Source organism: Macaca nemestrina, chromosome 5, assembly GCF_043159975.1.
Source record: "Macaca nemestrina isolate mMacNem1 chromosome 5, mMacNem.hap1, whole genome shotgun sequence".
NCBI lineage: Eukaryota > Metazoa > Chordata > Mammalia > Primates > Cercopithecidae > Macaca > Macaca nemestrina.
In genome coordinates this window covers 153,960,319-153,987,346 of record NC_092129.1, presented here as the reverse complement: position 1 = coordinate 153,987,346, position 27,028 = coordinate 153,960,319, and the positions used below count along the sequence as shown (strand labels likewise).

The 27,028-nt window shown below is 43.3% G+C and overlaps 2 long non-coding RNA genes across 2 annotated transcripts; one reads left to right on the top strand and one right to left on the bottom strand.

Annotated features, from left to right (window-relative positions):
• Positions 1 to 4,948: 4,948 nt before the first annotated feature.
• LOC139363083 (uncharacterized) lies at positions 4,949 to 11,774 on the bottom strand. Its single transcript, XR_011622989.1, has 3 exons — positions 9,469 to 11,774; positions 5,939 to 7,200; positions 4,949 to 5,619 (listed from the first exon to the last, which is right to left on the bottom strand). It is a non-coding gene; the product is annotated as an uncharacterized lncRNA (long non-coding RNA).
• A 1,665-nt stretch (positions 11,775 to 13,439) lies between these two features.
• On the top strand, positions 13,440 to 16,276 carry LOC112424623 (uncharacterized). Its single transcript, XR_003015408.2, has 3 exons — positions 13,440 to 13,903; positions 14,046 to 14,332; positions 14,537 to 16,276. It is a non-coding gene; the product is annotated as an uncharacterized lncRNA (long non-coding RNA).
• Positions 16,277 to 27,028: the final 10,752 nt, after the last annotated feature.

Sequence of the window (27,028 nt, the reverse complement as noted above, 5' to 3'; positions counted from 1 at the left end):
AGTGATGTATATGGGTATCTGGTGGAAGAAATTTCTAAGCAGCATAGCATTCCAGATTTGGCCTGGTTGCTTGTAATAGCCTATGCACATATATTTGAGCAAAGAAATGGCTTGAAAATAAAACTGATATTTAAGGGGGAAATTTAATATCCAGGACAATTTCTAGTGGAGCTGCAGGAGCAGGAACCCTGCCAGGACTACTAAATGGTAGAGCCACTGGCAATGTGCAACCTCAGCCTGGAAAAGTCATAGGCATTCAGTTTTCATCCATGAGAGCAGCTATATGGGTTATGTTCGGCAAAGCCATGGATGTGGAGCTGCAAATGGTATTGTGAGCCCACTTCTTGTACCAGCCAGTGTGCTCAGGATTCAAGATATAGAGTCAGAGGAGATTATTTTAGAGTTCTGAGTTTTAATGTCTGCTCTGATGAGGTTCAGCCTTGTGAGGACACTGCATTCATTTATTTTGGCCCAGTTATTCCATTTGGAATGGAAGTGTGTAAGAAATGTCTCTTCCACTGTTGTATTAATATTTTAGAAGTAAATAATATTTTTTGTTAATTTTACAGGTTTATAGCTATAAGAACTTACTTTCCATCTCAGATGAGACTTTGGAATTTTGAGTTGATGCTGGAACAACCTAACACATTTGAGACAATTGGGAGAAGATTATTGTATTTTGTAATGTGAGAAGAACCTGAACTTTGGCTGGCTAGGGACAGGATGCAATGATATAAATATTTATTCCCTGATACCTCATGTTAAAAATGTGACCCCCAGTTTTGGACGTGAGGCCTAATGGGTGGCATTTGGGTCATGGGGGTCAATCTTTTATGAATAGAGAGATGCTGCCCTCTCTGGGGAGTGAATGAATTGTTGCTCTATTAGTTTCCAGGAGAGCTAGTTGTTAAAAAGAGCTTGGCACCTTCCTACTCTCTCTGTTCCTCTGTTACCATGTGATCTCTGCACATACCAGCTCCCCTTTGCCTTCTGCCATGAGTGGAAGCAGCCTGAGGCCCTCACTCTTATCACTCAAGAGATTGTAAGGTTTTTAGGATAAACCACGGAAAAGGACAAAATGTTTTTGTTATATCTCAGATTACCTTTTTTGGCCCACATATCTTTTACAGGAAAATAATTATGATAGTAAAGAGGTATTGGCATATTATCAGAGTCTCATTCAGTCATTCAAAATTAGGCCAGTTTATCGTCCTCTTGTATGAATATGTCTCCCAGAATGAAGTCACTCAGCTTTGCAGGCACCACTCGATCTTACCGGGTTCCATAAACAAGAATAGTCTCAGGGACATATGGCTTCACCCTTTTAGGCATCCAGTATAATTGACCTAAGAGACAATATCTTCTCTTGCTCACAGCACTTTTGAGGAGTTAAGCTAATTTTGAATTTTCCTCATTATATAACCGTTTGATTTATTCACTTACCCTCAGCCACTATTCCTCCTTCTGTCCCTTTATATCAGTCTTTTCAAGTTTTGGAAGTAACATTAGGTTTGGCTGCTATGCTGGCCAAGACTTCAGGCAGCAATAGTATTCTAGCATGTCTTCCCTCAGTCTCCTCTTGATCATAGAGGGTAGGTTACATAGGGAAGGAACTAGTTGGGACTATTGGACCACCAGGCTACATAGCTCTACTTACAGGTAAACCTGACTTTGCCAGATGAAATGAAGGCACAGCACAATCCTTGATTTGCTTGGGTATTCTTACATAAAGGTGTAAAAATATATTTTTTTTGCTTAGGGATAATTCCTGTTTCTGGCATTTTTATTTGCATCCCTATTCCTGATACCACTGCATCACATATGAAAAAAGAAATTTGAGGTGAAGTGTAGTCATTACTCCAGCATCTTCTCCCCTTAGGAAGAATTGTATGTATAGTCATAACAATAGAGCCCTGATGCATCAGGAAAAAGAGAGGATGTGACCTAGTGGAGTCACTCTTGCAGCCCCACCCATGTTGACAGTGAGCACATTCATGGAGGTATAAATTGCCCAACAATTAGATTGGCAGTTTTTAGACAACTAATGTTTCAATTGACCATTTCAATGTTCTGTCAAAGTTTTTCCCTAAGGAGGACATCTCCCTGTGCATTGTTGGCCATTTGAGGCTATAAAGTGTATTTTCTTGTGTAAAGAAATGGGACTCAGTAGTCCGCATTGGTGCAATCTCTTCTTTTCTGGTTGTTTTATAGCCCTTGAAGCATTGACATCTACCCCTGGTTGAGCATAGCCCAATCCAGAGTCAGTGACGTTCCTGTCAAGATTGGTTTGCAGCTCCTTTGGGGTTGCTGGCATCAGTCTGGCTTGCCAGTTCTGTATGATCAAAGCCTTCCCGCTAGAGAATCTGTCACAGCCATCTGCTGCCTCTGTCTGTTTTCTTGATCAATAGTCAAAACAGAAGTTATGAGAAATTACCAAAATTGTGTACAAAAGAGAGATTATCACTAATGACCCTTTAGGAATTAAAAAGCATTTTAAGTGAATACTCTAAAAAACCTCAAGTCAATAAGTTAGACCACTTAGATAAAATAGACAGATTCACACAAAGGTAGAAATTGCCAAAACTGACTCCTCCTCATAGAAAATCTGAATAGAACTCTACACTAAGTCAGTAATTTAAAAACTTTCTCACAAAGAAATGCCAAAGCCCGATATCTTCACTGGTGAATTCTATCAAATATTTCAAAAGCTCTTTCAGATGAGAAGAGAGGAGTCAAGAGTTTCCAGCTCATTTACAGAACTGGCATTGCTAATATAAAAGTCAGAGCATGACTCACAAGAAAATAATACCAGAGACCAGTATCAACAATAAACATAAATGAAAACATCCTTAACAAACATAGGCAGACAATACAACGCCACATAAAAAAGGATTACACTCCATGACCAATGGGATTCATCCCAGGAATATAAGGTTGGATTAACAACTGGAAATCAACTAATGGAATGCACCATATTAATGTAATAAAAGACATAATTATGTCAAAAGGTGCAGAAGAAACAGCTGACAAAAATGTTAACAGCACTCGTGTTCATAAGTTTCAACAAAACAGGAATGGAGGGGACCTTCCTCACTCTGATAAAGGGAATCTATAAAAAACCTACAGCTAAAATAATGCTTAATGAAGAAAGACTGAATGCTTTTCTTCTAAGATGGGGATCAGTGCAAAGATGTCCAATCCCATCCCTCATATTTAACATTGTACTGGAGATTGTAGTCAGTGCAATAAGGCAAAAAATGAAAAATTAAAATCATCCAGTCATCCAGGTAAAAAGGAAAACATAAAACTCTATTCACAGATAACATGACCTTGTCTGTAGAATTCACAAGCGGGTAAAAGTCTGCTAGCACTAGCAAATGAATCCAGAAGTACCCATAGGATATAAAATCAATATAAAAATTAATTATGAACTTATTTCTCTGTACAAGCAATGACAACCTCAACTTTCCTATCACAGTAGTTACAAACAGAACAAAATGGGGATAAATTTAGGAAGAGAGCAGTGTTTGTTCGCTGAGAAGTACAAAACATTACTGAGAGAAATTAAAGGTCTAAATAAATGGAGAGATGCGGTTGGAAAGCTCAATAATATTGTTAAGATGGCAATTCTCCCCCAATAGATCTATGGTTTCAACACAATCTCTATCAAAATCCCAGCAGAAATTTTATAGAAAATTGGCAAAATAATCCTAGAAATGTATGTGAAAAATGCAGAGGATGAAGAAGAGTCAACACAAATTTGGAAAAAAAAAAAAAATGAAATGTCATAGAAAACTACAATAATCCAGACAGTGTGAAACTGAGAGACATAGAGATCAATGAACAGAAGTGAGAATCTAGAAAGATATTCTTGCATTTTTTTAATTGATTTTCAATGAAGTTGCATAGGTAATACAATGTGACACTTAACACCATATAAAATATCAGCTCAAACAAATTATAGCCCTAAAGAGCTAACATTTATGACTTAAAACTATAAAATTTCTCAAAGAAAATACAGGAGAAAATTTTTGTGACTTTGGGTAGTTAGGCAAAAGATTCTTAGATAAAATACCAAAAGCATGATCTACAAATGAAAAAAAAAAAAAAAGAGAGAGAGAGAGAAAGAGAAGTTGGGCTTAGTTAAAACTTTAGGCCTGGCCCAGTGGCTCACACCTGTAATCCCAGCACTTTGGGAGGCCAGGGCAGGTGGATCATGAGGTTAGGAGATCGAGACCATCCTGGCTAACATGGTGAAGTCCCGTCTCTACTAAAAAATACAAAAAATTAGCCTGGTGTGGTGGCGGGCACCTGTAGTCCCAGCTACTCAGGAGGCTGAGGCAGGAGAATGGCATGAACCTGGGAGGTGGAGCTTGCAATGAGTCAAGATTGCGCCACTGCACTCCAGCCTGGGTGATAGAGTGAGACTTTGCCTCAAAAAAAAAAAAAAAAAAAAAAATTGAAAACTTTAGTGCTCCAAAACACATTATTGAGAAAATGAGAAGACAAGCCATAGACTAGGAGAAAATATTTCACAATTTATCACAAATTACAGTTGTGATGAAGAACTTGTATCCAGAATATGTGACAAGTTATTAAATTCAATGTAAGAAGACAAGCAACTCAAGTAAAAATGAGCAAAACACACAAATATGCTCAACTGACTTTTACAAAAGCACAAAAGCAATTCAATGAAGAAAGGAGCGCTTTCCCATCAATGGTGTTGGAGCAGCTGGACAAACACAGTGGAATAAAATAACCTCAGCCCAAACCTCACACTTTATACAAAAAATAACTCAAAATGAATCACAAGCTTTAATGTAAAACACAGAATCAAAATGACAAACATTGAACCAGGTGTGGTGTCACAGGTCTGTATTCTCAACTACTCAGGAAGCTGAGGTGGGAAGATCCCTTGAGCCCAGGAGTTCAAGGCCAGCCTAGGCAAAAAAATTTTTTTAATAAATAATAAATAAATTTAAAATTTAAAATTGCAAATCTTTTAAGAAAAAATCATCAGAACTAAGACTGGACAAACAGTTCTTAGACATAACACCAAAAGCATGATCCATCAAAGAAAAAATTAACAAATTGGATCTTATCAAAACTAAAAACTGTTGCTCTGTGAGAGACCTGTGAAGAGCTAAAAAGACAAGCTACAGAACGAGAGAAGATATTTACAGACAACATATTCTGTAAAGACTATATTCAGAATATACGGAGAAATTTAAAAACTCGACAGTAAAAATGAAATCCAAATACACAATAGGCAATGAGCAAGACACAATCAGACGTTTCACTAAAGAGGATAAACACTGGGCTAACAAGCAGAGGAATAGACACTCAACATAATTATCCAGTAAGAGAACACAAATTAAATCCACAATGATAGGAATGGCTGAAATACAAAATAAAGGTAGCAACAGATGCTGGCAAGGATGCAGAAAAACTGGGTCACTCTTATATTGCTGGTAGGAATGTATTTTAAAATGGGACAGCCACTCTGGAAATGGATATTGCAGTTTTCTTCAAACTGAACATGCAGTTTACCTTATGACTAGCAATTGCCCTACTAGGCACTTATTTCAAACAAGGGAAAACTTTGTATTCACAAAATACCTGTACACGGCCGGGCGCGGTGGCTCAAGCCTGTAATCCCAGCACTTTGGGAGGCCGAGACGGGCGGATCGCGAGGTCAGGAGATCGAGACCATCCTGGCTAACACGGTGAAACCCCGTCTCTACTAAAAAATACGAAAAACTAGCCGGGCAAGGTGGCAGGCGCCTATAGTCCCAGCTACTCGGGAGGCTGAGGCAGGAGAATGGCGTGAACCCGGGAGGCGGAGCTTGCAGTGAGCTGAGATCCGGCCACTGCACTCCAGCCTGGGCGACAGTGAGACTCCGTCTCAAAAAAAAAAAAAAAAAAAAAAAAAAAAAACCTGTACACAAATACTCTTGCAGCTTTATTCATAATACCCCCAAACTGGAAATAATGCCATTGTCTTTCTGTGGGTGAATGAGATCTGCTGGTTGAACTCATAACTGAGTCACACAAGTGCCCTTTCTCAAGGCTACCATCCTGCTTCTCTGTGCAGTAAGTGTTTTATGCATATTTCCCATTTTCTTACAAAAATATTAAAGATGTGTACTCAAGGATTAAAATTCAATGAACATAAATTTTTTTCCTTCTCCATCAAAAAGATTCTTAAGTGGGAATGCAGTTTGGAGCCACTGCCTTGGTTCTGCTAAGGTGCTGGGTGTGTTACCTACCTTGGCATTTGCAGCATTAATGGAAAAGTCAACATAATGAAACAGGCAGATGGCATCTTGGTATTTCTGTGAAAACAGGTTTCCCTCCTGAACTCTCTGAAGGCAGCTCAGGGGACACACTTTCAAAATGGCAAAGATCAATTATGGTTCCTAGTGGGACACAACCCCTAACCTATTCCAGTTCAGCTTTCTCTCTCTCTCTCTCTCTCTCTCTCTTTCCCTCATTCTTCCAACTTATAATTGTATAAGTTGCTGTGAATCTGTCCCTCACTGAGAACTGACAGAGCGATGTGGGCGAGGGGGGAGATTTCTCTGTGCTGTGTCAAGGCATCAAGGCAGACCTCTCCTTCTCTCCTGAACCTCACACTCTATCCCTTCCCAGACACTTGAATTAAAACACAGACCAGAAATGTCTGTTTAAGAACTAAATATCAATAGCATAAAATATGAAGACAGAGTAGAATGGGGTGAGAGTGTAACAGGGGTGATAGGACCTCAAGGTGCCAGGGAAGCTGGTCCTGGGCTCCCCAGGAAGAGCCGTCACCAGGACACTCACTCATAAAGGTCACCTATAATAATGCAATTACAGCATATGTAATATATCAAAATATAATAAAATAACAAAAATAATATGGCACAGCTGCAAACACTTCATATATACTAACCCTTTTCATTCATCCAACCACAATAAATAAATGCTGTTAGTTTCCCTATTTCATAGATGAGGAAACTAAGGCACCAAGAGGGAAAATGCTGGTGAGACCCAGGTAGGGAGTTGAATCCAGGCCGCCTGGCTGCAGAGTCTAGCCGCCCTCAGTGGCACCAGTGGAACCAGGAGATGACACGAGAGACTGAAATCCCAGTTGTGCACTGCCCTGGTGGTCTCCTGTCCCAACTAGGTGTTGATCCAGGCCTTGTAGGTTCCCATGCTCTGGAGAAAAGAGAAAAACAGTAAATGTTCCACTGGGTGCAGCGTGTTGCTTTTTATTCCCTGAGGGCTTCTCCCTCCTCAGTCACTCCAAAATTAGATTCACTCTTTCTCTGAGTGAAGATGACGTCCCCACTTTTTTCTCCCTCCCATGGCACTTTTCCCAGCCCCTGCCAGTCCCCTCCCATGACTCCATCAGCATCAGCACCTGCCCTGTGCTCAGCACCCATCGCGCAGGGAGTGAAAGGACCCCAGGACTAAGGAACAAGACCCAGGAGGAAACTCAGTGCCCTCCCCTCCTCTCACGCCTGACCAGCCCTGACACAGTGGGAGGCCTCCCCAAAGAGAGGCCCTGGCCGTGTCTCCATGTCCCTCCAGACCTGGGCTGGGTCACACACACACAGTCCTTCTCCCCACTCAGTCCTCAGTCCCTCCTCATCTGCGGAGGCACCTGCACACCAGGACAGACCCTGCACATTGTGGGTTCTGCACTCCAGAGGTGGCTCACTGTTCCTCCCCTCCCAGCTCTAAGCAGACAACTCCTAACTGGAGATCCCATCAGGAAGCCCTGGGGCTCACAGGTCCAGCGTGGAAATATGTGGCTGCCATGGAGTCTGCACTTGACGTGATGCTACTGATTCCCTTGCTCAAGGAGGCCCAGTCTCCCCTCCCCATAACCTGCATGTGGGCTATGCTTGCTCCTGACTGTCCACTCACCCCTGGAAATGCAGCTCCACCCCAAGGCTGCCGCTTGGTGGGGCTGCAGGACATTCCTGCCACGTTCCTCGCAGGGATTCCACCCAGGCCACTGCCAGTGAAGCCCACAGGGGATCTTCTCCTTTTCCTTGTGGAGTAGGGTGTTTCTTCAGACCCCTCAGCCTGAGGCAGCCTCCACCCCCTCTGCACCTGGGGACTGCCACTGCCACAACCATCATCTCCCACATGGACCCTCAGAGAAAGGAAGCTCCAAATTTGAGTTCCTGTTCCATTCAACATGCTTTACATCAGTATCGGTCCCAACTGAAATTATGTTGATGGACATCAACATTTAAAGCAGGAATTTTGAGAAATTGACATGTGATTTTCATACCTTTTTTCTGGGCAATGTTCCAGTGACCTACGAGGAAACCATTCCTGCCTACAGGGAACCAAAGCTGAGAATCCCCCTATAGGAGACACCACAGGTGAGAGCAGGAGCGACCACAGACCTGCACTCCCCCGTGCTGTGGTGCCTCCTGGATGGGGCCCTCTTGCTGCAGGGCAGGGGACAAACCATCCCATCTGCCCAGGCCTGAGGGACTGACTGACAGTGCCATTAGGTTCAAGAATGAGACACCACCACCCCACCGGCCAGGCACACAGAAGTGGGGAAATGGCAGAAAGACTCGGGTTTCCTGAACACCCCAGCCTCTCACTGTCCCCTGCACTGCCTCTGTCTTTGCAGAAACAAAACTTTCTGTTTTCTCTTTTCCTCAAACAACCTGACTATGGGGGAAATTATTCTCTCTCTTATTTTAAACTTACCAGGCAATGATTACATTAAGAAGAAAAAATTGGCTCAGGAAAGGCAAGGTGAGACCACAAAACACAGAACAAAGCCCCAAAAACACAGCCCCTGGGGACTATGATTCTCGGGGGCTGGAAAAACTAACACCTGGACATAGGATGAAAACAGGGAACCAGCTGCCCTGACAGGGTGCTGGTTCCCATTCCCCAAATAGCCCAGGGACATCCGCTTATCACCTTGTCCATATCATCTGCAAGGAAACACAGGGAGGCAGGGGCCACATGGTGGGAACCTGGAAAAAGCATGGCCTCGAGCGACCCAGAAGACACAACATCCCTGAGAGAGAGCTCTCGGATGAGGCGCATGGGGAGCTGCCAAGTGGAAGAGGATGGCCGTGTGCACTCAGGACCCTCCCTGGTACAAGGGAGGCCACAAAGAGAACTGCGCATGCAGAGGCCCTCAGTCAGCCTCGTGGGTCTTTTTCTTGGTGTCCTTCTGATGGCTGGAGAAACATGGGTGAGGGATGCAGAGAGGGAGGGACTAGAGGCTCTGCCTGTCCTTGATTCCTCTCCAGTTTCTAACCCCTCACCAGATCACAGCCGCCTTTACTGTTTGCTCACTCTGAGATAGTGATCATCCAGGCCCTCAGCAATCAGCAAGCGATTCCCAACTCATCCACCTGGATGCGCCCTGATCAGCCTGAGAGACAGAGCGGGATGGGGACAGAGCAGGTGCCACGGCCCTCCCTACGGCCCACTCCTCACCTGCAGCAGGAGGAGGCCACAGCTGGACAGTGGATTGTCTTGGCTCAGCCCTGGCTTGGGAAGGACTTAAGGGTATAAAAAATAGCCTGCATGTGATGGTTCATGTTCAATTCTATGTGCCTCAGTATAGGTTTAAGCAGGGTACATGGTCATAAAGAGATAAAGAAGCAAAATGTACTAAGCCACCACTCCCTCTCCTTCTTGCTTTCCCTTTCATGCACCAGCCAGGTGCCTATCGGTTGGGGTCCCCCTCCCCACCTCAACGACCCCCTCCCTACCTCACCAAAAATTTAGTTTAGGCTAGCTTGCAGCGTAGATAATTGTACCCTTTCTTATCAACTAGGTGCAGCTGTTAGGGTCATAAGTCAAATGTTTAAGGAGTCCTGAGACAATCGCAATGGGTTATGGGCTGCAACAAAATGCAGCAAAAAGACGTAAAGAACATACTCAAAGTCTTAATCAAAGTACCAATTTATGATGTCCAGGAAGATCATAACCCCGTAGTACTCAGCTAATGAGGAACTGGGGGAGGGACTTGAGCACTAGGGAATACACTGTTGAAACCGTCCCTGGTGTGCCTGCATTCCAGACACCCGATATTGCAAAACTGTCACTAAAAGTCTCACTTTTGCTGTTCTCTGAGTCTCTGAGTCCATACTTTGGGTTTGGATGAGTGAGTTTGTTTCTCAAAATCTAGTGGCCTGTATGGGATTCTCTGTGCTTGTGTGAAGTGAGACTCTGGCTGAAAGGGGATATGCGTACCACTGGACACATGTGGTCCATTCTGTCCGGATGTCCCGGCTTCCCACAGAAGCCATGGACAAACTCGAAACTGTTATTCAGGAGACAACGAAAGTGATACGGGTGAGGGGGGGAAGCAGGCACTGCGACAATCAGGCAACCTCATGCATGAGCCCGGGTAGGAAGACTGGACTATGCGCACTGTCTTGGTGGTTGGACATTTTCGGAGTTTGAGTGCGTGTGACTGAGACATCTTAGATATGAAGCGAGGGCAGAGTCCTAAACCGCCGTTCCATTCTCCCCTGAGGGAAACAGCTGGAGACCGAAAAAGCAGTTGACTCACAGGGTACGAAGAGACCTCCAGTAAGGGGGGTCGAGTACACAGGGAAACTAAGACACAGGGAGCAGTTGAAAATGGGAAGCAAAAATTCTAGGCCTAGGGAACAAAGAAAGGAGCCCCCCTCCAGCATCCCCCCAGATAGTCCACTGAGGAGGATGTTACAGGCTTGGGGGAATAACCCCCGAACCAGGAATAAGGAAAAACAAAAAATAATAAAGTATTGCTGTTTTATCTGGCCTAAAGAGCCCATCAGTCAGCCTTTGGTCTTTGAGCCTAAGTTTAGCTCAAATAAGGATTGGGTACGCCAGCTTTAATTCTCTATGTGACTGATACAACTCCGTCCTCACAAGAGGAGAAGCGTTATGCTGTTTGTTGGATTAGTGAATTAACCCCCGTGCTCCCCCTAGGGAACTAGCAAGGAGGGCCTAGTAAAGAGCCCTCACCCAGTGAAAAGATCTGGGATCCCGTAACACTTGCTCCCTGGCCCATACATCTCACAAAGCAGAGGACAAGGAGATCAGGGTAACAGGAAGGTCGGAGGAAAAGAAATCTAGAGGTCATGAAGGAGCTAAACCCAGTGCTCCCTTAAATCCTTGTACAAACTTAAAGAAAATATTGGAACAATGTAAGAAGGACATTAAGAACTTCCCTATTCCTTCTAAACAGCAGGTGTCTAACATGTACCCGCTTAGAAAAGTCCCTATGGGACAGGGAATAATTAGATTTGTGAGTACACCTTTAACAAGTACTGAGGTCAGGAATTTTAAAATGGAAATGATGTCACTCTTAGAAGCTAGCTCTCAGTAAGGCTGCAGCAAAGCAGGGGGGCTACATAAGGAAAATCAGAACGAGGTTCATAAACTCAAATGACTACGGGGTCAGCAAATAATAAAAAGGAGGGCTGCAGGGCTGGATGGGAACTGTGGCAGCTGCTCAGCTATTCTTACAGTGTAGGCACTGTGTTGCCAGGAATAGCAGGACGCGTCCCAGCTCCTCGGCCTCAACTTTGCCAACCTAACAATGGCTCAAGAAGCGGGGACTCGGCCAGGTGCGGTGGTTTACGCCTGTAATCCCAGCACTCTGGGAGGCTGAGACGGTCGGATCTCAAGGTCAGGAGATCGAGACCATCCTAGCTAATACGGTGAAACCCCGTCTCTACTAAAAATACAAAAAATTAGCTGGGTGTGATGGCGGGCGCCTGTAGTCCCAGCTACTCAGGAGGCTGAGGCAGGAGAATGGCGTGAACCCGGGAGGCAGAGCTTGCAGTGAGCTGAGATTGCACCACTGCACTCCAGCCTGGGCGACAGAGCGAGATTCCATCTCAAAAAAAAAAAAAAAAAAAAAAAAAAAAGCGGGGACTCAGCCGGGCTGTGGAGAAAGAAGGCCTCGCCGAAATTTCATCAGTAACCTAGCCCCACCCCTGCGACTGCTCACCCAATGAAAATGGACGCCTGGATCCTAGGACCAATCATAAGCGGGGAGGGCGGGGCCACATGCCAATTAGAAAGTTCACGACCAATTACAGATTTCTTTGTTCCTTCTCTACTCCCACTGCTTAAAAAAAAAAAAAGTTAAACGTCTTTCCAATTAGATAATGGCGACTGTGGCACAACCACCTGATTATGCTAAAAGCCACTGAACTGTACACTTGAAATTGGTAAATTATGAGGCACATGAATTGTATCCCACTAATAATAACGCTGTCCAGAAAGCCTCTTTCAATTGAGAGAACTGCCTCCTCCCAAACACACATTTCTTTGTGTTCAGAGCATCTAGTCAGGAGTCCTCAAACCTGTCTTCACAGAACCACCTGGAGAGGTTTTAATATCCACGGTCCCAGGCCACAGCCCAAACCAATGGAATCAGTAAGCCTAGGTTAGACCTAAGCCTTAGCATCTTTTAAAGCTCCCTGGATGGTTCCAATGTGTAGTCAAGTTTTAGAACCACTATTCTAGTCCATGGTTTGAACATCCCTGATGGTACCAACTCAGCCTGCCTTTTTTTTTTTTTTTTCTTTATAATGAGCTGGGGGATCTCACTCTGTCACCCAGTTGGAGCGCAGCTGTGTGATCACAGCTCACATTAGCCTCCAATGCCTGGGTTGGAGCAATCTTGTCACCTCAGCCTCCTGAGTAGTTGGGACTACTGGCGAGTGCAACCAGGCCCAGCTGTCATTTAGCATCTGGTACCAACCCCCATTAGACAGTGAACCATCCATGATCAGGAACTGTGTCCATTCCATCTTTGTCAGTCTTACGAACATTATTTTTTAAAGCGGAACTATACCTATGATTACTAACCATTCCCCAAGACCCCTAGCCTGCACTTTTCTGTAGATGAAAATGTCATACATCACAGAGTTTTAACAATTACTTACTTTTCCCAACCACATTCACTGACTGTTTATTTCAATCATCATAATTTATTGAGCACAGCAGGGACTGGGGTCCTGTCCCCACCTTAGAGGGATTATTTACACTGCTAAAGGTCACAAGGGTAGTGAGGGTAGAGAGGGAGATAGACCAAGCTCTCCTGACACTTGTCCCAAGCCCTTCCCTCCACAGTGTCTACCCTCTCTCGAGGGCTTTTTCTCCCTGTGCCAGTTCCAGCAAAGGGTCTCATTCAGCTAACCCCCAAAAAGACTTTTAATACTTCAATGACGATAATAATAATAATAATAATAATACGCAAAGTTTGTTCCAACGCGTTTAGAGGTGATCGCGACATCAAGCGTGTCCCTCCCTTTCTGGGGTAGGGGAGGCCGTGATGATCTTGGACTTTGGGTGAGTCGCTCCCCAGGGCCTAGGCCTGGCTGCCCCTCCCCAGCCAAACCTCCCAGGTCTTTTCTGTCCAAAGCCCTCCCCCTCTACCCAACCTTCAGCCCCTTCTTCTCAGGCCATCAACTACGTTTTCTCCCTCAGCACTCGCCTTAGATCCCTGGACTTACCAACACACAGGCGATTTTCTCCGTGCAGACTTTAGGCGCCACTGCTGGGTCCTGAAAAGAAAGAGAAACGGCCCAGCGCGGTCGCTTGCTGACTCAGGGCAGGGCTGCACTGGGCGCCCGCGTGCGTTTTCAAGTCTGCGGCCCGGAGTTCACTGCGAGGACTGGGATCACCGTCACCCCGCCCTGGTCTACGGAAAACCAGACGTGTTACTGATATAGAAACGGAATAACGGCGCTGCGGGCTGGGGAGGGCGGAGCTGCCTTCAGGCTTCTGGTCTCCAGCTGCGGGTCACTCACACCTGCCGCAGTGAAATGCAGACCCGCGGGGCAGAAATTCCGAGTCCGGGCTGGAGCGCGATCTGGAATCTGACTCGCTTGAAACAGCACCGCGGAGGATTCGGAGCCAGGTGAGTAGGAATATGAGCTTCAGCCCCTTCCACGGGCCCATGGATTCTAGGATCCATAAACGCTTCCAGCTGCTCCGCCACCCCAGGAAGGCAGCGTTCGCCTCTGGCCGGTTCTGATGGAAACGGGCTCTGCCGCCCGCAGGAAAACTCACAACTAAGAGGCCAGGAAAAAGCCTCCCAGGGTACCGCCACTTCAGTGAGGATCCTAATTTAAGCCCCGAGTGTGGCCTCCATCAAAGACTGGAGTGACCTTCACTGAAATGATACAAGGTCAGCAGTGCCCAGGGCGCTGCGGCTCACAGAATACGGTGACAGCGCTGCCTCGCGTCCCTTCCCTGACCTTCCCCAGGCAGACGCGGTGAAGTGTGTTGGTGTTGTGTGAGGCTGGAATACAGCGGGGGTCAAGAGCAGAGAATGGAGAAAGATGGGGTGAGTGTTGAAGAAAGAAAGGGAGAGGGAGAAAAGGGGAGGGAAAAGGTGAAGGTGAGAATAATATTTAAAAGATGTAGTTTTATTATTTCTAACTTTTATTTTTGCCCTTTTCCTAGTTTTGTTATTTATGAACATTTTAACCACAGCATTTTTTCTCCCTCTGTGAATCTGTAAATATACGGCTTATTATTCTTATTTCAGAGGCTGCGAGGTCAAGTAACAGAGAACATGAGCTTCTGCCTCCAGATGTGCCAGGGTGTGTCTCTTGGGTACAAGAACAAGGGTTTCGTTTTGTTTTACAAAATCAAAGTACAAATCTCAAATAGGATAATATTTTTAAACCGTTTTGGGGCATACTTTGCATGCAATAAATGTATCTATTTGAAATGTACAGCTCATTGAGTTTTACTCTTTGGCTGTTTTACACACCCACGTATCCACTACCACAATGAAGATTAATAACATTTCCATAGTCCCCTAAAGAACAGCCATGCGATAAAATTCCATGCAGTCGTTAAAAAGAGGACGATGAGCTTTCAAATGAGAAGATCTGTGCCCAGCCTATTTTTACCCATTTTTAAAAGGACAAGGATGTATGGAATTATAATACCAGTAATGTCACTTACATAATATATATTTTAAGTATATTAAGGGAAAACCCAGAGGATTACTCACCAAAATTTTGACAGGGAACCCAGGGACTGGGATAACTTTGTGACTTTCACTTTCTCTGAAATGCTGGAATTTTATATTACAGTATAAACTTGGATTTTAGCCAGGAACGATGGCTCAGGCATGTAATCAGCTCTGGAAGCTGAAGGATACCTTGAGCCCAGGAGTTTGAGGCTGCAGTGAGCTAGGATCTGACCACTACACTCCAGCCTGGATGACAGAAAGAGATCTTGTCTCAAAAATGAATAAAGAAAATTTAAAAATAAAAATAATAAACTTCGATTTGTATGGTGGTTAAGAAAAATATTTGTTTGAAAATATTATAAAGGTAAGCCACACACCCAAATAGTTACAGGATTTTAAAAACCATAGTGTTAATTAAAACCCAACTCCAGAAACTCACTTTTAAGGGGACTTCATATTTTCATGTCATTAAATCTTTCTCAAAGTGTCTTTGATAGAGCTGTTTTCAGTGCAGTAGAGAGATATGTAACTATTTTACAAAAGGGGCGGGCTATAATAAAAAGGGAAACGCAAAATCCAGTGGGGACACGCTGTACCATTTATTTTCAAAGCACGTTTGAAAACTGCGCTGCTATAGTGTCTTTGGGTTGAGACAAAGTCGAGGAAAATCTTGTTCCTGGAGTGTTGATTTCCTTTTTCCAAGGGCCAAAGCCTTTCGAAGCAAGTCTAAAAACTCAGGCTGACTTTCAGATCTGAAGAAATCTCAAGAATGTTCATGTGGACCGCAACGCTCTAAGAATCCAGCTCTCTTGGGCTCCAAGCTCTCTGGGGCTTCACCCAGTGACAATGGCCCGAAGGACAGGACACAGTGAAATGGCACCAGTGAGTCAGAGGCCAAAGGAGGATTTCTGGCCCAAGCGCGCAGGATGTGCTTTGTCTTAGTGAGGTTGCGGTAGTGGAGCAGAGGCAAGGACACTCAGAATAAATGGCAGAGAAAAAGGCGCGCTAGGGAGGATCCGAAGCCTTCAAACTTCTCCTTCCTCTCCTTCCAGTTGGAAGGTGGGACCAACATGGTCCCTGAAGGAGAGGTCCTTGGGGTGCAGAGAATGGGATCACTGCAACGGGGCGTTGCGAGCCCCACACAAGGCTTCTGGCACCCTTCTCCCAGCTATTACTGATGAGTTCAAACTAGGAGGAGATGAAGACTTGTCCTTTGCAATGTAGACTCCATATCTCGCAATCCGGCTGGTGTGCTAAATCCATCTTAATAAAACACAAAAACCAAGAACCAAATTCTGCGTGTGATATTTCTGACCGCTAGAAGGTCCTCCCCCTCCCCATTCCTGCGTGCTCTCTTCTTGCCCCGCCCCCTCCACTTTGTCTCCACTTTCCCATCCTTGTCCATCTCTGGACCCCGCTCCTGAGTATCTCCCCCTTCTTCAGAGGACGTCCCCTCATGGAGTACAGACTCCTCCACCTCCAGGAAAAAGAGACAAAGGCCACTGGGAGGGACCTGAGACACTCCTGTTACTCCGCCCCTGAAGTCAGCCTGTCCCACAACGCTCCTTCAGGCTGTGTGTGTGTGTGTGTGTGTGTGTGTGCCCGTGTGTGTGAATGTGTCTAAATATGTGTGCGAATGTGTGTGCAACTGTATGTGCCTGTGTGTATGAGCTAGCGTGTGTATCTGTGTGTGAGAGTGTGTGTACGCATGTGTGTGTGTGTGTGTGTGTGAGAATGGGAGTCAAAGTGCTAAACCTGGCATCCAGGAAACCTCCCCACCTTGGCACTGCACACAGGAGTCAGTGTTATGTGCACCTGTGCTTTTTGTTCAGGAGCTGGGACAATTATATTAATCAGATGTGCAGAGAGCCAAGGCCCCCTCACTGGAAAGCGTTAGAGAGGAGGGTGAGATTGGAGGGTTCCCTGACTCCAAGTCTCCTGACCCCTCTTACACACAAGGATCTTGAAAAAAAAGTGCAGGACACTAAATTCTCTCCGGGGACCAACAGGGAAGCCAGAGCCACCGTGCATGTCAAATTCCATCAAAGAAAAACCATTATAGCAAAATTTCCATGTCACATTTTTAAGCCTACACAAAGGCTCACACAGAACCAATATCAAAACAACAAGTTTCTAGCTCAGGTGAGATCACTGAAGTTGACTGCCAGGCATAAGGAAACTGCAGGTATAAAGGACATCTCTAGCTAGGGCTGCAGCCCAATTGCCCCTGCATCTTAGGGCCCCTGGAAAGGACCCTCTCCATTCAATAGCGCAGGGTGAGGACATTTTGGGGGAGAAATGCAGACTCTCCTTAGACCCCTGGGGTTTGTACATTTACTTTCTGACTTTTTAGGTGTTGTCTTCATTTTTGAACAAACTGCAGTTACATAATTTGCTCTGACTTTAAGTGTAAAACAGGAAAATGTTCCTGAAACAGGAAACAAGGGCCAAGTGACCTGTACTGTCACCCCCCTCTGTGGCTCCCTGATGCAATAAAATTGTGAGCCAACAAATCCATGGCTAGGTAAACAGTAAAGTCAATTTCGGCAAATGTTTCAGAGGTTCCTTCTTGCCTAGTAGTGTTCTAGCTTTACCCCAGCCTTAATATTTTAAGTCTATACTTTCCTAGCTGTTGGTTTTTAAATAACACATGTATATTTATTATTTGGTTGTTGCAATAAGCCATCTGGAATCAACTGTGGAATGAAGTTCAGTAAATAAATGAGTGGTTCTCTATTAAATAACTGCTAAGACCATCTGAAAAATGTATTAACCCCAAATCCAATCACTTCTCACTCCTCTACTGCCTCCTCCCCAGAGCCATCCTCTGTAGGATAGTAAACCAGAAGGGCCTTCCAGCTGGGCTGCCTGCTGCCTCTCATGAAGCTTTCCATCACCCACACAACAGGCAGAGTGAACCTTTCAAATGGGGATTAGAGCACATCCTCAACACCACGTCCCAGAAACGCTCCAGCCTCTTCCCTTCCTCTCACCATTTCCTATCAGCCCCTCATCACAGGGCCTCTCTGGCCATTGTGGCCTCATCCCACCAGCCTCAGCCCAGCTCACTCATCTCCACTCGCACCAGTCTCTTGTCACTGCTCCATCCTGTCTCTGCCACCAGCTCCTGCTGGGACTCCCACAGGCACCTGCTCCCCAGGGATCCACATGGCTCACTCCTCATGCCATTCAGTTCTCTGATCAAATGTCCCTTAGTCAAGTTCTCAGGAACTTCTTATCCAACAAAATATATCTCCTGCCATCCTCACCACCACCAATCTTCTAATCCAGGTATATTTTCTCCATAACAATTATCACTGATATTGGAATAAATTTGCAAGTTGTCGTCTGTACCACTGAAACATATTCTTTGAGGCCAGGACCTCGTCCAGTCACCACTTGCATCCCCAGCATCTAGAACATCCCAGTACAGAGGAGGGACTTGACAAATAAGGGGTGAATGATGGTGAAGATAATTGGTATGCTGCTTTTGAGAAGCAATTTTATAACATGTGTGTCCGAGGCAGGTGCATCACCTGAGGTCAGGAGTTCGAGACCAGCCTGACCAACATGGAGAAACCCCATCTTTTCTAAAAATACAAAAATTAGCCAGGTGTGGTGGTGCACGCCAGTAATCCTAGCTACTCGGGAGGCTGAGACACAAGAATGACTTGACCCTGGGAGGTGGAGGTTGCAGTGAGCCGAAATTGTGGCACTGCACTCCAGCCTCAGTGACAGAGTGAGACTCCATCTCAAAAGCAAAACAAAAAAAAAGTTCATGCACTTTGACCAAATACATTTGAGAAATCTATAATTCTACAATGAAATCCAAAATATAGAAGACTCTTTAGGTATAAGGATATTAATCAGATACTATTTACCATAAGGAAGAAGAACTTGCAAAAGAAGAGTAGCTACATCATTTTTTGAAAATAGTATACAGCTAGGAAAAGTACTGTTTAAGAAGAGTTTGTGATAACATATAAAGTTGCTTATTGATAATAATAAAGTTTGGAAAGCAAGATTCAAAATAACTCATACAGTGTGACTACACTAAGTCGTCCTGCACAGACACCACATGCACAGAAACCAGGGGTAGAAACTCAGGGGGTAGCTGCAAAGCACAGCTCCAGGGCCCCTTTTCATTGGCATCTTTGAGGCTCTGACAGGCAAAGATTCATCCTGAGCCTCCCAGTGGGGACACAGGTGTTTACCATCTTTCTGCTTCTCTGCATTTTTTATATTTTCTGTAATTGAGCAGATTCCACTTCCTAAAAGGTTAAAATGCTGATTATGAAGTTTTACAACATTTGAAATACAATTTTAATAAAAAAAAGTCCAAATGTCCTGTTCTAACTCAGGTCACTTTCTTTTCTTTTCTTTTCTTTATTTTTATTTTTTTTTATTTATTTATTTTTTTAGAGATAGGGACTTGCTCTGTCACCCAGGCTGGAGTGCAGTGAGTCCATCATAGTTCACTGCTGCCTTGAGCTCCTGGGCTCAAGTGATTCTGCAGTCTCCTGAACAGTCAAGAGAAAGCACCAAAATGACCATCTAATATATTTTTTAAAATTTTGAACAGAATACATCTCACTGTTTCTCAGGTTGGTCTTGAACTCCTGGGCTCAAGTGATCCTCCTACCTTAGCCTCCCCAATGTTCTAGGATGACATGGGTGAGCCACTGTGCTCAGTCCTAACTTACCTTGAAGCAAAGTCTCCTCTCTACATCGCAGGACAAAAACTCCAGCTGATGGAGCCTTCAGAAAGAAGAAATAAACTCTTCCTCTACAATGTCTGATCCATCCCTGGGTTATAGGCGTCGGCTGAATGATAAAGTCAACACAGAGAATATGATCATTTTGATTATTGATTGTTATTTAATTTTAATTTCATCACACCTGAGAGAGTGGGACGGATTCTTTCTTTTACTATGATGTGAGCATCTGAGTCTCTTCCATCCTGAACATCTGACATAGGTGCTTCAAAAATTTAGGACTTGAGACTTAAAGGGCACTCGGTCTCCTGAGCAGGCCCCCTGCATGGGCCACACCCACAGAGGCTCCACAACAGTGGGAAGAGCAGCCAGGGTCAGAGCCCTGGTGGGTTCACACTGAGGGACCATCCACATCCAGGGTACCTGAGGAGGGGCTGAGGTGAGAGTCCAGCCCCTGCCTAGGCTGTGGGTGGCGGGTGGGCGGGACAGTCAGCTACTGAATATTACTGGAGTTATTGCCTTTTTTCTCCTGAAGACCCCTGTACACACTAAAACTTTACATTCTTTGTGGGGCACTTTTCTTTTTAGAAATGTAAACACCCCCAATGTTAAAGCCACCCAATATCACTCATAGTGACACCGCAGTAGGATAAGCTCTTAACTCCCAACAAATTAGCTCCAGAGGTGTAGTTTTTGTTTGTTTGAGACAAGAGTCTCACTCTGTCATCCAGGCTGGAAGGCAGTGGCATGATCACGGCTTACTGCAGCCTCGATCTCCCCAGCTCCAGTGATCCGCCCACTTCAGACCTCTGAATAGCTGGCACTACAGGCACACGCCACAAGCCCCAGCTAATGTTTAGTGTTTTTTGTAGAGATGAGGTTGTGCCACGTTGCCCTGGCTGGTCTCTAAGGCCTGGGCTCAAGTGATCTGCTGCCCCGGCCTCCCAAAGTGCTAGGATTAGTGTGAACCACCACACTAGGCCTGCAGCTCAGATTTGGAGCTAAGGCAGGAAGTTGTTGTGGAGTTTGGACCCGGCTACTCTGAAAGGGTCCTGAAAGGTAATGTGTAATTAGGTGGACCTTGGCAGCGAAGCATAGCTATGCCTCTGAAGAGAACAAGGCAGATCAGATGGGAAGCTTCTAAAAGCGAACATCAGCGGGCCCTGTCTCACACAGCACTGGGATTTGGAAAACCTTCTCCCAGCCACTTTTGGCTTGTGAGTTTTTATTCCACCTTCTTGTCTTCCAGGTCATTGCAGGGAATCCCTTCATTTGGTAAATATTTATCAAACACCTACCATGTGCCAGGCATTGTGTTAAAGAAGCTGAGGCTGAGGTAAGAGGAACAAAACCCTCCTTGCCTTCAAGGTTGAGCCAGGCTTGCTCAGGCAGAGATCGGTAAGGAAATTCTTTTTTTTTTTTTTTTTTTTTTTTTTTTTTTTTTTTTTTTTTTTTTTGAGACAAGAGTCTTACTCTGTCACCAGTAGGGAAATTCTTACACAAATGGTTGGCAGAACATGCAACTTGCTTTGCAGATGCAGAAGTAGACCATCTGCTCTGACCAAGGAGTCACAGAAGTTTCATAAGAGAACACATTTGAGCTGTATTTTGAGGTATAAGTAGGAGCTTGACAGGCATCCAGGACAGGAGAGCATTGCTCAGAGCCCAGGACATGAATTTTTCTCCCTTAGGCCAGGCCAGGACTCAGACTAAGCTGACTGAGGAACCAGAAGCTTCCTGACAAGGAAGTGTGTCCCACCTCTGACCATCCAGAAGTCACAGGTGCTCAATATTGAGTCTTGAGACAGAGAGAGAGAGGCCTGATTTGAAATACAGAATTCTGCTGGGGGCCTGTTAAAATGCAGTTTCTGATTCCAAGGCAGGGCCTGAAAATCACATTTCTAACAAGTTCTCAGGTGATGCCACTGCTACTTGTCCCAGGACCACACTTGGAGAATCACCACCCCAAGGCCATCCATACTGATTTCTAACATCAGAAGAGGGCTGACAGGCAGAGGTATAGGATACACTAGACCATGCCTGGCCCATCCTAGAAAGCACCCCACCCAAGGCTGCAGCGTTTGATTTCCTTGGGATCCCGGGAATGGCAGACACCCAGGGAGGAATCAAATGTGGGATACAGAGCAATCCAGAGGCTCAACTTCACACAGCATCTGGGGCTCCCACTACTTCACAACTGGCCCCCACACCTTTAATCCTTCCCACCCCTTACAAAACTGACCTGTGGGCCTTGCTCTGCTGTCCTGGGCTGTTTGGGCCTGGGATGTGAGCTCTGAGTGTAACTTCTGATCCAAATACAGGGTGACTTCATATGACAAATACTTAGAATGGGCTCATAATGAGGACTTTCAAAATTTGGCAAATGGATTCAATCATGTGTTTTCCAGGAGAATTACCCATGTTCTCTTTTCTAAAGATCACATACTTGAACCCACATGAACAGTAGAGGGAGTTCTGAGCCTGCTGAATCCACAATTGTTGCAGTGGACCCCGTAGAATTTCTTGTAGATTCAGCTTCATCATTTACATCAAGATTAATCAAAATTTCCTTCACCAAACCAATTGCATTTGTTAATTAACCATGCCCTCATTTTGCTTTTTAATGAATGAAAGACAGACACACACATAAAGAAAGACAGTGCAATGAAAAAGAAAACAACATACTGAATTAAAGCGGCAGGAAACATCCTTGTTTAAGGAGTGATATAATTTTTAGACAATTTTTTTTTAATTAAGGGAAGTAAGAGAATTAATTTCATCAGGCTTTTCTTTTAAGTTTTTTATGTCGAAGGATGTGATTTTGTTTGTTTTGTCTGCCTTGGAATTATCTTTTATTTTATGTTTTGACTTGGCTTAAAATTCAAAAAGTTAAAAGACTCTCTCCTATGCTACTGCATCTTGACAGGCAGCCATTTATATCAGTTTCTTACTTATTCTTTCAAAGGCATTTTATGCATATGCGAGTCAATCTAAATGTATATGTATATAATCTTTCTCCCATTTCACACAAATTTTAGCAAACTACATATGCTTTCCTGCACCTTGCCTTTCCCTTCACATTGTATCACAAAGACCATCACATGAAGAAATACCAAGAGCTTCACTACATCTTCGTTTGAAATTTTCATGATACACTATCGTATACATATGCGATTTTTAAAAAAAAAAAAACAGACATTGCTTCTTTTGAGTGTGGTGCTTTTTAACCAGCCCCCTATTGATAGGCATTTGGATTATTTCTTTCAGAGAACAATTTTGCATTATATAGCATCATGTGGAAAAGCTGTAGTGACCCCACTCCTAGATGTATATTCTAGGGGAACTCACATATCTCTGAGAGCGGGAGGCAATATCCCAGGATGTTCATTGCAGTGAGGTCTACAATAGAGACAACTTAAGTATCAATGAAGAGGGAAAGAGATAAATTGTAGTATATTCCTCCCATGGAATACTATCCAGCAATGAAAGCAAATGAACTATTTGTATGAACATGAATTCATGTCATAGACCATGTTAACTGAAAAGCAAGTAAATGAATGATAAAATCAGCAAGAAACAATTTACAAGAAGTCTTAAAGCAAAGCCAGGCAAGGTGGTGTACACTTGTAATCCTAGCACTTTGGGAGGTCACCGTGGGTGGATCGCTTGAGTTCAGGAATTCCAGACCAGCCTGGGAAACATGGCAAAAACCCTCTCTACAAAAAATACAAAAATTAGCCCGGCATGGTGGAGTACAGCAATACTCCCAGCTACTTGGGTGGCTGAGGTGGGTTGATTGCTTGAACCTGGGAGGTTGAGGTAGAGTGAGCTGTATTTGTGCCACTGCACTCAAGCCTGGGTGACAGAGTGAGACCTGGTCTTTAAAAACAAGTCTAAAAGACTTCAAACAAAGAGATTTCCTAAAACTTAGTAAAAATATAATACACTAAATTCAAGTAACACATCCACCTGCAATTCTTGGTTTGCTCAGTACAGTATTGACTGAAACATACACATATCAGAGCTGTGAAAAATCAAGGCTATCCACGTATATTTCTATTATTTTTCTATGTATACTATATATAGACAATAATATTAAAATGTCACCAACAGACAAACCCGGGTGGGCCTTCGCAAAGATTTTTTTATAATTCTCTAATCTTTCTTCCAGCTAGAACGATTTCAAATTAATATTTGTGAAGTGAATCCACAGGAACTGAGCAAAATAAGAAAATAATTATTGAGTGTGAGGAAAGCTACGGAGAGGTACAGACAGATGGAGAGATGATAATACTGAGCATGTTAGTGACCTTCACAGTAATAGACTTTCTGGAGGAGTGTGAGCTGGAGGCAGAATTAACTGAATAGAATATAAAGAGGAATGAAGGAATCTGGACTTCAGGGGGCAAATATGGGGTTGGGTGGGTTAGACTGGGAAGTGTGGATGGATTCTGGACATTCCACTTTAGGTCTAGCACTTACAGAAAGAGAAATCATGTTTATTTAGCTCCTTCCACAATCTTTAGAGAAATCTTCTGAAACATCACAAAAAAAGTATACAAACGGTCAACAGTCATCAGGGAAAAACGCAAAGTAAAACCACAGTGAGAAAACACTAAGTGCTTATTAGAATGGCTGAAATTTCAATGATTAATACATATAAATGTTGGCAAGGATGTGAAACAGTCTCATCCATTGCCTATAAGAATATGAAACAGCCACTCTGAAAATCAGTTTTGTATCATCTGATAAAGTTAAACAAGCTAGTGCTCTATGGCTAGCATTTCCACTCCTAGGTATTTACTCAACAGAAATAAAGATTATGTCCAAGAATTACTGCACAAGTGTTTCCATAGTTCCTTTATTTGTAACAATAAAAAACGAAGAATAGCCCCACAATGTACAAAAAAAGTGATTCAATCTTACAATGGAATACTACCAGCAATAAAAATGAATGAACTACTGATACATGCAACAACCTGGGTGGACCGCATAGATATTACACCAAGTGCAAAAAGCCAGACACAAGGGAGGCCATATGGGATGAGTGGATATGTATGAAGTTTTAAAACAGGAACAGCTACTCTATCATGGTAGTCATCAGATCAATGGCTGCTGGGCAAAGGGAGGCTAGGTTGAATGTAGAATAAAAATAACTTTGTGGATCTTGATAGTAACATGGGTGATATGACTGTATTTGTTGAAATTCATTGATGAATTTGATGCAGATCTGATCATTTCAGTATATATGTAAATTTTACAAGTTTAAAATGCTTACAATAAAAATTTAAGTATTAGTAATAAAAATGGTAATTGAAAATATTAGCAAACAAATCCAACAGCAGATCAAAACAATACACCATGATCAAGTGAGTTTTATGTCAGAGATGCAAGGATTGTTTGACATATTTAAATTTAAAAATGTGATATACCACATCAACAGAATGAAGGACATAAACCATCTTATCATCTCAATAGATGCAGAAAAAGCATTGGTGAAACTAAACATTGCTTCTTAATGAGAACTCTCAAAGGAGTCCCTTTGACAAAGGAACCAAGAATATACACTGGGGAAGAACTGTCTCTTAAATAAATGATGCTGGGAAAATGCTACGAGATGCAGAAGAATGTCACTAGACCCCTGTCCCTCACCATATACAAAAATCAACTCAAAAGGGATTATAGACTTAAACGTAAGACCCAATGCTATAAAACTACTAGAAGAAAACATATGGAAAACACTACAGGACATGGGTCTAGGTAAAGATTTTATGGCTAAGACCTCAAAAGCACAGGCAAAAAAAGTTAAAATAGACAAATTGGACTATATTAAACAAAAAACTTCTGCAAAGCAAACATCCAACAGAATGAAGAGATAACCTGTTGAATAGAGAAAATACTTGCTAAGTATTCATCCAACTAGTATATTCATCCACTAGTATATTCTAGACTAATATCTAGAATATACAAGGAACTCAAAACTTAGCAGTAAAAAATACAAATAATCCAATTAAAAAGTGGACAAAGGGTCTGAATAGACATTTCCCAAGAGGAGGCATACAAGTGGCCAACAGGTGAGTGAAAAGTACCCAACATCACTAAATACCAGGAAAATGCAAATCAAACTACAATGAGATATATCTTACCCTAGTTAGAATTGCTATTGTTAAAAAAAAAATAATAGATGCTGGTGAGCATGTGGAGAAAGGGAAACTGTTATACACTGTTGGTGGTAATGTAAATTAGTGCAGCCATTATGGGAAACAGTAGAGTGATTTCTTAAAAGACTGCAACTATTAATGGAACTACTATCTGATGCAACAATTCTACTTCTGGGTATTTATCCAAAGGAAATGAAATCAATATATCAAAAGAGTACCTGTACGCCCATGTTTATTGAAGCACTATTCACAAAAGCAAAGATGTGAAATCAATGGGTGAATGAATAAAGTAACTGTAGTATGTATATACAATGGAATGCAATTTAGTCATTTAAAAAAGAATGAAATCCTGTCAGTTGCAGCAACATGAATAGAACCACAGGTCATGTTAGGTGAAATAAGCCAGGCAAGGAAAGACAAATATCACACATTGTCACTCATGCGTGAGCTAAAAACATTAATCTCGTGGAAGTAGAGAGTAGAATGACAGTTACCAGAGGTTGGGAAGAACGTAAGGGTAGGAAGATGTAGAGAGGTAGATTAATGGGTACAAACATTCAGTTATATACAAAAAATAAGTTCTAATATTCTAAAGCACAGCAGGCCAACTAAAGCTAACAAAAATGTATATTTCAAATAGCTAGAAGAGTGGATTTTAAATGTTCCCAACACAAAGAAAAGATAAATGCTTGAGGTGATGGATTCCCCAAACACCCTGACTTGATTATTCCACATTCTGTGCATGTGTCAAATGATCACATGTGCCCCATAAACATGTGCAAATGTTATGTATTACTTTAAAAATAAAAACAATATGGGATATTTTAAATGGTACAAAAATTATGAGCATGGTAAAAATTTGGCAAATATTTTCTTTTTATTAATATCAACTTTTATATTCTGTAAGTCCCAGCAGAATGAAGCCCATACAGCATCAGAGGAGGTGGCTCTCCTGAGAGAATCTTCTTCCCAGTTAGAAAGGCAGAAACAGAATTCCTGGAGAAAGTAAGACTTTGGAGAACTGCATACACCTCTTCTTGATGTCTGGGATTACCCAGACTTACGGAGGGTTCACCTTCGGGGAAAAACTGAACTTTGGTTCTTGTCCTTTTTTGTTCTTATGGCGAGACCAAAATTTCAGAAAACCAAGATGAAGCACTAAGCTAAGGGGATGTACTCTC